Raw genomic sequence first — 14,375 nt, 5'->3', positions numbered from 1 at the left:
CAGGGTTTTCGCGGAGCAGGGAGCCCGATGCGGGGCTCGATCCCAGGACCCTGGGATCATGACCTGAGCCGAAGGCAGACGCCTAACGACTGAGCCACCCAGGCGCCCCCAGACAGAACAGTTCTTGTAGGCATTTTGTGCCGCCGTGGGTGCGAGGGGGCCTTGTCAAGATTCAGCACATTTCTACATTGCTACAGAACCCCCACGTCCACTCATGTGCCCAGGAGGCCACCCGGAGTGAGGACCCTGGGCCAACTCCAATCCCCTTCCAAACCTTGAAGGCATTTCTTCTGATGGGCATTGTTGTGTCCTATTCTCATGCCCCCCTCCAATTCCCATAGTGATTTCCACAGGGCTGGGCCCCACACGGGCACCCATTTCGTAGGCCAGCTTTCCACTGCCATTTGCCTGACTGGCCAGGTCACTGGCCGTGACCCCTGAGTCTAAAACCCAGACAGAGGGACTCTTGTTCTGTTCAAGTCTTCCATTACTGCTGAGAAAAGGGTGTGCAGTTCAGCCCACCGGACTGGTTTGTTTTTACCTCCTTTGATGAGGGTGCCGTCCTTCCAAACTGTTGTCCCTTCACCTTGGCACTGCTGTTCATAAGCCAAGCAGCTCTTTGTCAGTGAGAGCTGTTTGTAGGGCACTCTTTAAGTGACAATAGAATCTGGCAGCTACTCCCACGGCTTCAAAGTCAGTCCTAGGGGAAAAGAGGCTCCCTGCTCATGCGTATCTCCTTTCATTCCCCCAGTAGCACAGTTGTGCATTGTTACCATCGTAGTCTGGGCAAATACTCTACAAATGGAGTATTTCTCCAACGCCATCAAAAACATGACGGATATGGCGGCTTTCGAGAATATTTTATATCCTCTAGTTACAGAGACAATCTTCTTTTTTTTTTTTCTTTTTTTAAAGAGGGAACACAAGCAGAGGGAGTGGGAGAGGGAGAAACAGGCTTCCCACAGAGCAGGGAGCCCGATGCGGGGCTCGATCCCAGGACCCTGGGATCATGACCTGAGCCGAAGGCAGATGCTTAACGACTGAGCCACCTAGGCGCCCCTACAGAGACAATCTTAATTAACCAAGAGGTCTGGGAAGAGAACAAGGAGGTCCATTAGTATTTCAAGGGAGAGAGCACTGCTGGGAAATCTCGGGGAGAGCTTAAGCGCATGCTCCTCTCGGGACAACAAGCTTCATGCATCCTGAATCCACACCCAGGCCACACTCACTAACCCAGGTGACGAGCTTCCTGCAAACAGCTAGGGAGTACACATCCTATGCTGCTTGTTCAGTGAGGGGTTTTCAGTGATAGATACGTGATATTCAGTAAACAGGATCCCTTTATCCCCTTGTTCTAGGCAGTTTTGTATGATTATTTTGTTTGATATTTTAAAAATAAACCTGTTCTGATTGAAGTCTTGGTTCTTTGTGTACCGGGGACAGCTGAAAGTCACGTCACCATATTGTTACTTATAGTAAAAAATATGTTTGGTCTTCACCTGAGTTTCTGGCAGAGCTCCTAAAACCCTTGGAATTTACTAAGTGATGGGAACGGTAAAGGTGTATTTTGCTGTTAATGAGGCGACTTTTGGAAAGACCCTACGTAACCTAAGGATGGGGAGAACCAACCATGCAGTTAGAGGGGTTGCAACTCTGAGGCCTACCCACCCCCCACATGATCCCCCCCCCTTCTCCTGGGAGAGGAGAGGGGCTGGTGATTGAATTAAGTTGCCAGTGGCCAATGTTTTCATCAGTTATGCCTGTGTCATGAGGCCTCCATAAAAGCCCAAAACAATAGTTGGTTCAGAGAGCATCCGGCTGGTGAACTCATGGAGATGCTGGGAGGGTGCACATCCAGGGAGGACATGGAAGCTCCATGCCTTTCCCCTATACCTTGCCCGATGCAGCTATTCTATTGGGCTGTCCCCGCATCCTATCCTTTTCTAATAAATTGGTAACTTAATGAGTAAACTGTTTTCCTTAGTTCTGTGACTCACTCTAGCAAATTAGTGGAATTCAAGGGAGAGGGTCATGGGAACCTCTGATTTCTAGCCCGTCAGTCAGAAGCACAGGGGACACCCTGGACTTGTGATTGGCATCTGAAGTGGAGGGCAGCCTTTTGGGACTGACCCCATAGGCAGTGGACCTGATGTCGTCTCCATGTGGATAGTGTCTGAATTGAGTTGAACTGTAGGACACCCAGCTGGTATCCTAGAATTGCTTGGTATTGTGAGAGGAAAACCCACACATTATAATTGGTATCAGAATAAGATTTGTGTTGTCTGATATTTTTCTGAACAGCCGGTCCTGAGCCTTGGGTGAAGGGCTCACGGTGCAACCATGTGTACCATGGGATGTATGTGCTCAGAAAAGGTTTCTATTGGAGGAGGATTAAGAGGTCGACAATGTTTTGTGAATGCTCTCATCTTTTCTTCTTTTCCTCTTCAAATAGGCTGAGGATAAAGAAAAAGGTTTATTCAAACAGGATGGAGGGAAATAAAACCACATAATTATATCAATTGATGCAGAAAAACCATTTGGCAAAATGCAACACCCTTTCATGATAAAAACACTCAACAGACTGACTGAGGGAAACTACCTTACTATAATAAAGGCCATCTATGAAGAACCCACAGATCACATCATACTCAGTGGTGAAAGACTAAAAGCTTTTCTTTTCTTTTTAAGTAGGCTTGATCCCTGAGATCAAGACCTGAGCTGAGATCAAGAGTCAGATGCTTAACTGACTGAGCCACTCAGGTGCCCCTGAAAGCTTTTCCTTTAAGATCAGAAACAAGGATGTCCACTTTCACCACTTTTATTACACGTAGTACTATGGAAGTCTCAACCAGGGCAAGTAGGTAAGAAAAAGAAATAAAAGACATTCCACCAGGAATTGAGGATTAAAATTCTGTCTGTTCGCAGATGACATGATGGTATACATAGAAAATCCTAAAGTTCCACAAAATAAACAGAACTAATAAATGAATTCAGCAAAGTTGCAGGATGCAAAACTGACACTCAGAATTCAGTTGTGTTTCTATACACTAACAGTGAACAAAAAGGAAATTAAGAAAATGATTCCATTTGCAATAGCATCATGAAGAGAAATACTTAAGAATGAACTTAACCAAGAAAGCAAAAGATTTGTAAACTGAAAACTATAAAATATTACTGAAAGAAAGAAGATACAAATAAATGGACAGACATGCCATGTTCATAGACTGGAAATCTTAATGTTATTAAGATGTCAGTATTACCCAAAGTAATCTATAGATTTAATGCAGTCCCTGTCAAGAGCCCAACAGCATTTTTTAGAGAAATATAAAATCCATCCCAAGATGCATACGGAACCTCAAGGGACCCCAAATAGCCGAAATAATCTTGAAAAAGGATAACAAAGTTGAAGTTCTCAATTTTCTGATTTCAAAACTCACTACAAAGCTAAAATAATCAATAGTATTATACTGGCATAAAGACCAACATGTAGAGCAATGGAATAGAACAGAGACCCCAGAAATAAACCCTCACATATATAGTTAAATGATTTTCAGTAAGGATGCCAAGACCATTCAGTGGGGCAGGGACAGCCTCTTCAACAAATGGTGCGGGGAAAACTGGATAGCCACATGTAAAAGAACGAAGTTGAACACTTAGCACCGTATACAAATAGTGACTGAAAATTATCAAAGACCTAAACATAAGACCTAAAATGATAAAACTCTTAGAAGAAATTAGAAAAGCTTTATGACGTTGGATTTGGCAAGGAGTTCCTGGATGGACACCAAAATCACAAGTAACAAAAGTAAAAGTAGACAAAGTGGACTGCGTCAAATGTAAAACTTCTGTGCATCAAAGGACACGATAAACAGTACAGAGGCAACCTATGAAATGGTAAAAAAAATATTCGTTGAATACATATCTGTTAAGGGACTAATATCCAGAATATATAAAGAACATCTATAACTCAACAACAGAAGCTCCCAAATTATCTAAGTAAGAAATGGACAAAGGATTTGAATTGACAATTCTCCAAAGGTGATATACAAATGGCCAACAAACATATGAAGATGCTCAACATCACTCATCATCAGGGAAATGCAAATCAAAACCATAGTGAAATACCACCTCACACCCTTCAAGTGGCTATGATCAAAGTAACAAATGCTGGTGGGGATGTGGAGAAGTTGGAACCCTTGCGCACTATTGGTGGGAATGTAAAATGGTATAGCTGCTGTGGAAAACAGTGTGGTGGTTCCTCACAAAATTAAAAATATAATTACCTTAGAGTCAGCAATTCCACTTTTGGATATATATCCAAAGGAGATGAAAGCAGGAACTGGAAGAGATTTTTGCATACCTGTGTTCACAGTAGCATTATTCACAATAGCCAAGAGGTGGAAGCAACCCATGTGTCCATCGACAGATGAATGGATAACCCAAATGTGGCCTATCTACACAACGGAATATTCAGCCTTAAAAAGGAAGGACATTCTGACACATGCCACAGTATGGATGAACCTTGAGGACATTATGCTAAGTGAAACAAAAGGATAAACAGCCTCAAAAGGATAAACACTTCATGATTCCACTTATATGAGGTCCCTAGAGGAGTCAAATTCAAAGAAACAGAGGTAGAATGGGGGGGAGCAGGGCCTGGGGGAGGAGGACTGGGGAGTCCGTGTTTAGTGGGGACACTGTTTCAGCTTTGCAAAATGGTAGTGATGGTTGCATAACAATGTGAATATACTTAACACCACTGAACTATATGCTTAGAAATGGTTAAGATGGTAAATTTTTTGTATTTCTTACCACAATAAACATTTTAAACAATGTGGGAAGGGTAATTATTCACACTCCAAGAGGAAGATAGAAAAAGTAATAGAACAAACTCTGCCAAGATGTGTGTGTGGTGAATTAACCTTGCCTAAGAGAGGTCGGGCCTTTGCTCTTGGCTCTTGGGAGGTGACCTCTAGTCCTCTGGAATGTTCTGCCTGACAGGAGTGTGTGTTCGTCTGGGGGGTTTGGCCCACAGCCTTTCAGTACTGTCTCTAGGAGAGAATGGAAGACTAAAGGTCAGCCATGTGAGCCATATGTGACTAAGCCCAAACAAAACTCTGAGCGCCAAAGCTCAGGCAAGATCCCTTGGTTGGTGAGATGCGTGCGTATTGTCACACAGTGTGGTTGGGAGGAGGAATCCGGCATCTGTGACTCCCCTAGGAGAGAGTAACTGGGGAGCTCCATGTTTGGACCCCTTCTGCACCCTGCCCCATGCATCTCTTTCCTGGGCTGGTTTTAACCTATCCTTTCACTATAATGAACTGTAGCCATTAGCATAAGCTTCCAGTGAGTTCTGTGAGTCCTTCTAGAGAATTATCAACCCCAACAATGATTTTGGGAACCACTGCAGTAGGTGTCAGAAATAGGGACAGTGGGGCTGCCTCTATCCAAAGCAGTGTGGCAGTTCCTCAAAAAGTTAAACAGAGAATTACCATGTGACTCAGCCCTTCCACTCTGAGGTATGGACCTCAAAGAACTGAAAATAGAGACTCAGATACTGGAGCACATTGTTCATAGCAGGACCATTCACAGTTGCCAAAAGGTGGAAACAACCCAAATGCCCATCAGTGGCTGAACGGATGAACAGAATGGGGTGCATCCAAACAATGGAAGATCTATCATAAAAAACAAAGCATGGCGGGGCAGGCTCAGATGGTTGAGCTGGGTGGCTCAGATGGTTGAGCGTCTGCCTTAGGCTCAGGTCGTGATCTCAGGGTCCTGGGATGGAGCCCTGCATAGGGCTCCCTGCTCTGCAGGGAGCCTGCTTCTCCCTCTCCCTCTGCCTCTACCTGCTGCTTCCTCTGCTTGTGCTCGCTCTCTCTCTCTGTCAAAAATAAATAAAATTAAATAAATAAATAAAAATAAATAAAAGCATGGCTGGATACACGCTACGTGGATGAACCTGGAAAACATTCTGCTGAGTAAGAGAAGCCAGACACAAAAGGCCACAGATGTGTATGATTCCATCTTAACCTTTCTATGAAATGTCCAGAATAGGTAAATTCATAGAGGCAGAAAGCAGATAAGTGGTCAGGGGCTGGTGGTGGTCGGGGGAATGGGGAGTGACTGTTCACGGGGATGGGATTTCCTTTGGGATAATGAAATATTTTGGAACTAGATAGAGGTAATGGTTGCACAACTCTGTAAATATACTAAAAACCACTTGTAGGGGGTCACACTGTGCCCCCCACAAGATACATTCATCCGGACTCATGATGAGACCTAATTTGGAATAAGAGTCTTTGCAGATGTAACTAACATAAGGATCTCAAGGTGAGATCACCTTGGATTGGCAGTGGGCCCTGAATCCAATAACAGGTGACTTTATATGAAAACATAAGGGGAAACAGACACAAGATAAAGAAGAGAAAGCCGTGAGATGACAGAGGTAGAGGCTGGAGAGACGTGGCCAAGGGCTGTCGGTGGCCTCTGGAAGCCGCGAGAGAGGCATGGGATGATTCTCCCTCGGAGCTTCCAGAAAGAATCAACCCCGCCCACACTTTGATTTTAGTTTTTCAGCCTCTGGAATAGTAAATTTCAGTTGTTTTCAGTCTCTCATTTGTGTTAATTTGTTATGACAGCCTTAGGAAGCAATACATCACTGAATGATACAATTTATAATGGTAAGCACACACACATAAGTGCACGCGTGTGCATACACGGGCACACATGCACACACACACACTCTGCTCCTCCTGCAGCCTTCCGCATCTCCACCAATGACAATCCAAACCTCTAGCACCCAGGGCAAACCCTGTTGCTGCCCTATATGCGGGATGTAAGAGTCTGATGCTCTGCCATATACGTGTTCTTCCCTCCGCTCTTTTTCTTTCTCGGGCAGCTTTTGGACTGTTCGTCTTCCCCGGAGTTCCCTTCATCTTGTGGCCTCTACTTACAATCGTGAAATTGTGCCTCCTGCCCTGTAACACGGGCAGCGAGTACTGCATGCTTCAATTAAGCCAGGGCTCCGGAGCGCCGCAAAATGAACAGATGGTATGCAAAATACGCTCTGTTGTGTTGGGAACTCAACTTTAAGGTATTTAAGGAGCAACTGTGCATTGTGACTATGAATCATGGGGAAAGATGGCCGTGATTTCTTACACGGAAACAGAAAGGTCAAAATAACGTGTAGGCAATGGGACAATTGGTGTTGAAATTTCTAAAAAACCTGGAAAGATAAACAAAAATGCTTGGGAGAAGCTGTGTCCAGGGTTGGGGGCTGGGGGACTCCGAGGGAGGAAGGAGGGGTGTTGGCTTGTTGTGCTTCTTGTTGCATTTTACGTTCCCATTTCAGTCCAACATTTCCTCCTCTGCGTGTATCACATTTCCCCAAGGAATCCATGCAGTGGAACTCGGGCAAGCTGACTTTTTGATTACAGCCATTCTAGTGGGGGCCAGGTGGTATCTCTTCGTGGGTCTGATTTGCCGTTCCTTAATCATTGGAGCATCTTTTCAAGTATGTATCAACCATTTGTATATCTTCTCTGAAGAAATGTTGTCTTAGTTTGGGTTGCTACAACAAATAAGCCATAAACTGGGGGTGGGGGGGTCTTTAACAACAAACAGTTATTACTCCCAGTTCTGGAGGCTAGGGAGGCCGAGATCGTGGTTGGGTTCTTGGTGAAGTCCCTCTTCCTGATTTACAGATAGTCTTCTTCTAGTTGTATCCTCACATAGCAGAATGGAGAGAGATCATCTCTCTGATGTCTTTTCTTATAAAGGCACTAAGCACATTCATGGGGCTCCACTGTCGTGACCTAATCACTTCCTAAAGGCCCTGCCTCTTCATACCGTCACATGGGGGATTTAAATTTCAACCCATGAATTTGGGGGGGGGGACACAAACATGCAGGCCATAGCAAATATCTCTTCAGATCTTTTGTCCATGTTTCTAAAGATTCCACATGTAAGTGAGATCGTACAGTATTTGTCTTTCTCTGTCTAACCTGGTTCACTTAGCATAATGCCCTCAGGGTCCATCCACGTTGTCACAAATGGCAGGGTTTCCTTTTTTATAGCTGAATAATATTCCATTATATATATAATACATAATAATATATACATACATATGTATACCATGATTATATATATAGATGTGTGTGAGTGTGTGTATACACCACATTTTCTTTATCCATTCATCTGCCAATGAACACTTAGGTTGTTTCCATGTCTTGGCTATTGTAAATAATGCTGCAATGAGCATGAAGGACCAGATACCTTTTTGAGTTAGTGATTTTGTTTCCTTTGGGTAAATACCCAGAAGTGGGATTGCTGGATCATATGGATGTTCCATTTTGAATTTTTTGAGGCACTTCCATGCTGTTTCCTGGCTGTACCCATTGACATTCCCACTGTCCAAGGCTCAAAATAGCCACAGTGAAGCCAATGAATCACTGAAGTAGTATTTAGCAAAAATTTATTGTACACACACCAAAAAGACGGTTTGCAAGCTGGGAGCACTCAAACCAGAACACGGGATGTATTTGCTGAGAAAGCAGTGACTGTTGATTCTTCATGGTGACTGGTTACAATATTACAGTTTTCAGTGGTTATATCAACCTTGGAAATCAGTTCAAGTTTGGCTTATCATTTCCAGAGGCACAAGCAGATGATGCAGGTCGAGGTAGCCTTGCAAAGTAAGCTAAATTAAGCTTTGCCTCCATGGCTAAACTGGTTCTCTCTCAGGGAAACTTCAAGGCCGGTCTCTGTCCTTGATTTTAACACTACGAAGGTGCACAGAGCTTCCCTTTCCTCCACATCCTCGCCAACACTTGTTATTTCTTATCTTTTTGATTTGTGGTTTTGGTTTGCATTTCCCTGATGATGAGTGACATTGAGCATCTTTGCATGCCTTTGTCCGCTTTTAAATTGCATCGGCCTTTTATTATTGAGTCGTAAGAGTTCTTTATATATTCTAGATAGAAATCCTTTATCAGGTATATGATTTGCAAATATTTTCTGCCTTCCGTCAGTTGTCTTTTGACTTTCTTGCTGGTGTTGCTTGAAGGGCAAAGTTTTTAAATTTGGGCAAGTCTGGTTTCCTATAGTGTATGTCCTTTATACAACCTGGGGCAGGTATGGTGCATTTCACAATAGAAATACAGGTATCTAGTGGAGGCACTGTGGAGAGACTTCATTATATAGGTTGGAACGACACTGGCCCGAAATAGCCACAGAGCAGGGCTGCATGGCCATGTCTGTCTGTCCTGAGACAGACAGACTCTAAGTGTCCTCCGCCCATCAGAGGGCCGCCTCCTCTGAGTATGTGGGGAAAGAAACACTTTAGCTGTCACATCTTCCATTTCCAGTGTGGTGGAGTGGGTGCTGCTCTAGGCTCTGGGCTCCCTCACGAGTCCCCAGTGAGCTGTCCTCAAGGTATGACCACCGGGGACAGTCAGGACAAGTCACACGCAGGAATGAAAGACCCTCAAGCACCACCTGGAGTCCGTGAGTCCGTTAGGATTCCTTCGTTGCCTCCCATCATGAATACAGAGCTCCAGCTTGGGCTTCCGAGGTGCTGACCCAAAGCAAAGCCTGCTGCCTACACCAGAGGCTGGGGATGTTTCGGGGGGGGCAGTACTGAGGGGGGCAGCGCTCTGCTCTGTGCACAGCCCCTGTTCATTTCAGGCTGTGGTTCTCAACCAGAACGGTTCTCCGCCCTACCCCAGGGGGATATGGGTGACATGCAGGGAATTTTGGGTTGTCGCAGCTCTGGGGTAGGGGATGCTACTGGCACCTGGTGGGTTGGCCCCGAGGTACCACCCAACATCTTACAATGCACAGGACGGCCCCCAGCCACCACCTGCAAAGAATGATCCTGGCCCCAGATGTCCATAGTACCCAGCTTGGGAACTGCTCATTTAAGGTGATTCCGGCTGAGTGAAGCCCAGTAATTGGTGGGTATCAGGAGGCATGATGAAGGCTGTAATTGGAACCTCTGGTCAGCACAGAGGGGACTAAAGCAGGTGGAGGAGAGGAGACCCAAAGGAAGAAGTCACAGAGATGCAGGAGATTCTCCGGGAGGACTCTAGGGGGCAGCAAGTCCCCGGCTCACCCGCGTCCAGGGTTATCGGCCCTCTGGCCAGTTCCGTCCGCGGCTGCCTCACCCACCAATTCAGATGAAATGGTTAGTGTCTTTGCATGCTTTGGAGGAAAAGAAATCAATGCTGAGAGATTATATTAGTGTTTTAGTATGTCTTAGATCTTAGCGGACTTCTTTTGACAGGCCTACCATAGAAAATTGAGATAAGAGTTCTCAGTCATCCAGAATTGTCACCGATCAGATCGGCACGATGCACATTTTGGAGGATATAACTCCAATCGAATTTCAGAGAAAAACAGAGTGGAAATGGAAACATTTGTAACCCGCCTCTCCTTTACTTGTAATATCATGGGCATCTTTTTGTGTCAAGTATCCTTGCACGACATCACTCTTAAAGGCATAGTGTGCTTTGTTTCACATTTTGGTGCTGAACAGCATTGTCCAGGGTAAGATGTGAGCCCCAGCCCTCTCCTGGAACCCCTCAGCTGAGCACCCTGGATGGTTGCCTGGCCTTGCCCGGACTGTCCAGCTCTGTAATGTGGAACATTCGAGCACTGGTTACCTGTGGTGGAGGTTTCGATCTCCGTGTTGTTGATCTTCATGGAGAACTCCACATCATGACATTGGGTCTGTTTGGAGCACCACCAGGAAGGGAGATAAAACCAAGGTTTGCCCAAAGCACAGATAAGGCTCAGGCAGACACCCAGTCTTCAGGAAGAATGTGTTTGGGGGTGAATGGCAGCCCCCCAAAGTTACACCCACACCCTGACACCCAGAACCCGTGACTGTGACCTGATTTGGAAAGGGGTCTTTGCAGATATAATTAGGGGAAGGATCTCAAGATGAGATCACCCTGGGTTATCTGCGTGGGTCCTAAATCTGATGCCACAGGTCCTTAAAGGAGAGGCAGAGAGAGAGTTGAGATGGAGAGAGGTCTCTGTGGACGCAGAAACTGGGGTGATATGGCCCCAAGTCGAGGACGCCGGGAGTCCCCTGAGCTGGGAGAGGCCAGGAAGGACCCTCCCCTACAGCCTTCTGGGGGAACATAGCCCTGCTGACACCTTGCTTTCAGGTGTCTAGAATTGTGAGAGAATAAGTTTTGTTGGTTTAAGTCGCCAGTCTGCGGTTACTTATGGCAACAGCCCTAGGGATCTACTGCAGGATCCAGTCAGGGACACAGAGGGACTTCCGTGGGAAAAAGAGGGTGCCGTGGCCTTGGCCATGCTGCTCAGTCAGTTCCTAGGGACTCTGCTGCCCCCTGGGCTGCCCCTCTTGCTGCACAGATTTGGGGGGCGGTGGGGGCTCCTCTGGCTTAAGATTGTTTGGTGACTTTGAACAGGGAGCAGTTTTCAAACCCCTCCCCAAGCTGCCTCGATTCAGGGACAGGGGCTGTGACCACCAGTGCAGGCCCTGGGATGAACCAGGAGCTGCGGGGAAGAAACAGCCCCCAGCCGCGAGGACGCCCCGACCTGACCAGTGAGAGCTGGAGGCAGGCGGTTATCAGGACAGGGTGGAAAGACGGACGTCGTCACTCTCTGGATCCGCACGGTCTCACCTCCCGTAACTCAGATTTAGACGCTCCTTCCTGAGCACTTGCCTTGGCCAGGGGGCCGGAATTGGCAGCAGCAGGCAAAGGGCAGGTTCCCCTTGACTCTGAGGCGTGGTGGTGGACGCGGACGACGGTCGGGGATGGCGAAGCCGGAGGCTGCGCTTGGACGCTTGCCCACGGTGCTTGGGGGGACCGTGGGATAAATGCGGTCATCCCCCCGGACTGCACATTCGCCCCCGACACACGGGGATGGTGACAGCCACTGTCAAGGAAGCCACCTTCTCTACACAAGCATCCGGTTTGTTTTTTGTTTGGTTTTCCTTTACTGAATGCAGTGTGATAGGACTTTACACATAATATAATATTTGTCATTTTTACCGTTTTAAAGTGTGTAGTTACGTGGCGTAAATGCTTTCACAAGGTCGTGTAACCATCTCCACTATCTGCACCCCCAATTTTCATCATCCCCGCCATAAACTCCCTGCTCACTAAACAATAACCCCCTCCCCGTGCCCCCAACCCCTGCTAAGTTCCTTTCTACCTTCTGATTCTATGGATTTGCCTCTTCTAGGCACCTTGCCTTAAGTGGAATCATGCAGTATTGGTCCATCTCTGGTTTACTAAAACATAGCTTATGAATGAACAAATGAACCATAAAGGGTGGTATTGCTAAGTCACCCGGCAGCCCCCACTGACCACGAGGCCTGGGTTCCCTCCCTACCTCCCTGTGCCTGTTTCCATGGGGCAGCCCCCGCTCCCCCCGGGGCTGGGCCTCATCTCCTGTGGAGAAGCCCTTTCACCCCTGCTCTGTCTCCAGCCCACATTCCTGCCTTTTTTGGCTAATTGGAACTGATTGGGTTCCAAGAGTTCCGGAAGCCCCCCTCAGCGATCAGAGAGAGCCCCCCTCCCCCACAGCATCCCAAGGATTTGCTCAGTGAACTGCCAACCCTGAACAATTAAGAGCATTTGCTGGGATTGTGGGCAGACGCTGCGGACCAGACCTCGGGCCAGGCGCCCTCTCTGTGGCTTTGTGAATCCAGCATCCAGCTCATCCCCCCTCCCAAAGGATCCAGGCTGATGTTCATCTTTTGTCTTTTTTTTTTTTAAAGATTTTATTTATTTGTTTTTGAGAGAGAGAGAGTGCGCATGAGCAGGGGGAGTGGGAGAGGGAGAAGCAGGCTTCCTGCTGAGCAGGGAGGCCGATGCAGGACTCGATCCCAGGACCCTGGAATCATGACCTGAGCCGAAGGCAGACACTTAACCTACTGAGCCACCCAGGCAGGACCGAGCCACCGAAGCATCCCATCTTTTGTCTTTGTGGTTTTTTTTCCTCCTCCCTGTGCTGAATCACCAGGTTCTGGTTCACAGCTATCTGAAAGATCCATCTAATTTTCTTCTCACCATTGAACATTTTAGCAAAATCAGACTTCTTGAGAGCTCTGTGTTCTCCCAGCCCTTGATCTCCCTCTAGCCACTGGGTACGCCCTCCTGATAAGCGACTGGCCAGTGTGGGACTCTGGGAAACAGTCTGTTCACAGCTGAAGCCTGTTCTGTCTCCCGAGCCCGGCAGGTTAGCTCACCCGGCCAGGGGCCGCTGGGAAGTACAGAAGAGGCATCCGCTGCTGCAGGATGAGTCGGTGTGGGAGCCTGGCACACAGAGTCCTCAGCTGTCCCCAGAGGCAGGCAGACGCCTTTCTTCTCTTGCTTCCCTTTGAAGAGCACATGGCCTCTGTTACGGGTTGAACGGTGTCCCCCCACCCCCCCAACCAAAAAGACCTGTGGGAATTCTAAGCCCCAGTACTTCCCAGTGTGACCTGATTTGGAAAGAGGGTCTTCCGGATTTAGCCAGGTTAAAATGAAGTCATTAGGGTGAGTCTTAATCCAGTATGACCAGTGTCCTTATAAAAAGGGGAAATTTGATGGGACACCTGGGTGGCTCAGTCGGTTAAGTGTCTGCCTTCTGCTCGGGTCATGATCCCAGGGTCCTGGGATGGAGTCCTGCATCAGGCTCCCAGCTCAGCAGGGCATCTGTTTCTCTCTCTCCCTCTGCCCCTCCCCCCTGCTCGTTCTCTCTCTCTCTCTGCCAAATAAACAAAATCTTTAAAAAGGGGGGGTAATTTGGACACAGAGACATGCACAGAGGGAAGACAATGTGAAGAGACGGAGGGAGAAAGAGACGAGGCAGAGATTGGGGTCACATGGCACAAGTCAGGGAACACCAGAGCCCCCAGGAGCTGCAAGAGGCCAGGAAGGATCCTCCGCTAGATCCTTAGAAGGAGCACAGCCCTGTTGACACCTTGATTCTGGACTTCCGGGCTCCAGAACTGTGGGATAATGAATTCTTACTGTTTTATTATTTTTTTAAAGTAGCTAACCTCGTATGTCTTACTAAGAAGGTGGTGAGGAGGTTTGCCGTGAGGGTATCCAGCTAAAGTATGCTCCAGGCAGAGGAAACAGCCAGTGCAAAGGCCCTGAGGCAACAGTGCCTGGGTGGGATGGGGAGCTTCCGGGAGTTTTGGAGCAGAGGACTGAGTGCTCTGCCATCTGTTTGCCAGGACAGGGGCTGGAAGTCCTGTGGGGGCCATGTCATCTAGGCAAGTGATGGTGGGGTTCACCTGAGCAGGACAGTGGCGGTGAGGAGAAATGGGCACATTCTGGAAACTTCTTTACAGATAGAGGCAGCAAGACTACCTCAGACCCAGCAGGGGGCTGCCGCGGCGCTGT

The sequence above is a fragment of the Leptonychotes weddellii genome, chromosome 1 (genome assembly GCF_054177405.1).
Source record: "Leptonychotes weddellii isolate Sample4059 chromosome 1, ASM5417740v2, whole genome shotgun sequence".
In the NCBI taxonomy this organism is placed as follows: domain Eukaryota; kingdom Metazoa; phylum Chordata; class Mammalia; order Carnivora; family Phocidae; genus Leptonychotes; species Leptonychotes weddellii.
The sequence above is the reverse complement of the archived record's forward strand: the minus strand, read 5'-3'. Positions refer to the sequence as shown.